Genomic DNA, 2,500 nt, shown 5'->3' on the forward strand with positions numbered 1-2,500 from the left:
GTGTATTAACACCTTCACATTTCATTGGTCCGAATCCTGCCCGTGCATATAAGCGTGTTCACATTTCCAAGCTAACGTGGCTCAGAGGGCTTCCAGTTGACATGTTGCTGTTAGGATCATGACTATTGTTTCTTTCGTATACACATAAACACAGTATTCAATTGCATTGCCATATACATTTGGGATCGCGGGGGATTTTCTGCTGTGCCTGCGTTGGGACTTGCGATCGATTTCTCACCGTGAAAAGAAAGGTGAGTTGTTGGGTTGGGATTTATTTTCGGTCGTACATTCCCCCCAAGCATTTAGGTGCAAAGATGAATTATCTAACGTGTATGCCATCATTCGCAATTGTTTCTTTTCTCACAACTTTCTTTTTTGTCTTATCTTCATCTCAAGGCCTGACTAAGCGCGTTGGTTTACGCTGCTGGTCAGGCATCTGCTTGGCAGATGTGTTGTAGCGTATATGGATTTGACCGAACGCAGTGACGCCTCCTTGAGCTTCTGATACTGATACCCATCCTATTCTTGGCAACGTCATTCATAATAACAGCTTTTTGGTAAATCATATGATTGTGATTTTCCCTCCGTTGTGATCGAGGACACTACATAACTATGATTGATGTGTATGGATCACTTGCCATCGGATTACAGCCAGTGTGTGTGTGTGTGTGTGTGTGTGTGTGTGTGTGTGTGTGTGTGTGTGCCGTGGAAGCTGCGATACGTAGACTAGAAATGAGTGTGTGGAGGAGGGGAGGGGGGTTGCATGGTAATGTGTGTGTGTGTGTGTGTGTGTGTGTGTGTGTGTGTGTGTGTGTGTGTGTGTGTGTGTTGGGGCTCATGTACGTTTATATGTATTTGGTTGTGCTTTCATATCTGAAACTGTATGTTTGATGCATATCTGTTATGTATATGTGTGTGTGTATGTGTTGATGTGTGTCTGCATGTTTTACATTTATTTACTTATTTATCACCATTTTTGTCTTTTTTGTGTGCGCATAGAGTTGACTTCATCAAGATTTTGCGCCTTATAAATATTATTTTTAATAGTAGTAGTAGTAGTAGTAGTATGTATTTATCTTCTTTTTTTTCTTATTTTTCTTTTAATTTTAAATTTTAAATTTTCTTTTTTTCTTTTTTTCTTTTTTTTCTCAAGGCCTGACTAAGCGCGTAAGGTTACACTGCTGGTCAGGCACCTGCTTGGCAGATGTGGTGTAGCGTATATGGATTTGACCGAACGCAGTGACGCCTCCTTGAGCTACTGATACTGATATTTACAGCCAATGCCTAAAGATCTGAGGACACCACATAACTATGATCGATGTGTGGATCACTTGCTATAGGATTACAGCCAATGCCTAAAGATCTGAGGACACCACATAACTATGATCGATGTGTGTGCATCACTTGCTATAGGATTACAGTCAATGCTGGAAGATCTGAGGACACCACATAACTATGATCGATGTGTGTCGATCACTTGCTATAGGATTACAGTCAATGCCTAAAGATCTGAGGACACCACATAACTATGATCGATGTGTGCATCACTTGCTATAGGATTACAGTCAATGCCTAAAGATCTGAGGACACCACATAACTATGATCGATGTGTGCATCACTTGCTATAGGATTACAGTCAATGCCTAAAGATCTGAGGACACCACATAACTATGATCGATGTGTCGATCACTTGCTATAGGATTACAGTCAATGCCTAAAGATCTGAGGACACCACATAACTATGATCGATGTGTGTGTGGGTCACTTGCTATAGGATTACAGTCAATGCCACAAGATCTGAGGACACCACATAACTATGATCGATGTGTATGCATCACTTGCTATAGGATTACAGTCAATGCCGGGAGATCTGAGGACACCACATAACTATGAGCGATGTGCACATCACTTGCTATAGGATTATAGTCAATGTCGGAAGATCTGAGGACACCACATAACTATGAGCGATGTGCACATCACTTGCTATAGGATTACAGTCAATGCCTGGAGATCTGAGGACACCACATAACTATGATCGATGGATGTCGATCACTTGCCATAGGATTACAGCCAATGCCTAAAGATTTGAGGACACCACATACTATGATCAATGTGTGCTGATCACTTGCTATAGTATTACAGCCAATGCTGGAAGATCTGAGGACACCACATAACTATGATCGATATGTGCATCACTTGCCATAGGATTACAGCCAATGCCGGATGATCTGAGGACACCACATAACTATGATCGATGTGTGTCGATCACTTGCTATAGGATTACAGCCAATACCGGAAGATCTGAGGACACCACATAACTATGATCGATGTGTGTGCATCACTTGCTATAGGATTACAGCCAATGCCTAAAGATCTGAGGACACCACATAACTATGATCGATGTGTATCGATCACTTGCTATAGGATTACAGTCAATGCCGGAAGATCTGAGGACACCACATAACTGTGATCGATGTGTGTGCATCACTTGCTATAGGAT

At 41.7% G+C, this 2,500-nt stretch overlaps 1 protein-coding gene across 2 annotated transcripts in view; it reads left to right on the plus strand.

Moving 5' to 3' along the window:
* The window catches only part of LOC143286086 (uncharacterized), a 79,527-nt gene that overhangs the window by 11,278 nt on the left and 65,749 nt on the right, over positions 1-2,500 (plus strand). The window contains exon 1 of one of the 2 annotated variants that reach the window (XM_076593666.1): positions 82-251. The exons of the other annotated variant lie outside the window; for it this stretch is intronic. The gene's annotated coding sequence lies outside the window, so the exon portion shown is untranslated. Of the gene's footprint in view, positions 1-81; positions 252-2,500 lie in introns of those variants that run through there. 2 annotated transcript variants of the gene reach the window in all.

Source organism: Babylonia areolata, chromosome 9 (assembly GCF_041734735.1).
Source record: "Babylonia areolata isolate BAREFJ2019XMU chromosome 9, ASM4173473v1, whole genome shotgun sequence".
NCBI lineage: Eukaryota > Metazoa > Mollusca > Gastropoda > Neogastropoda > Buccinidae > Babylonia > Babylonia areolata.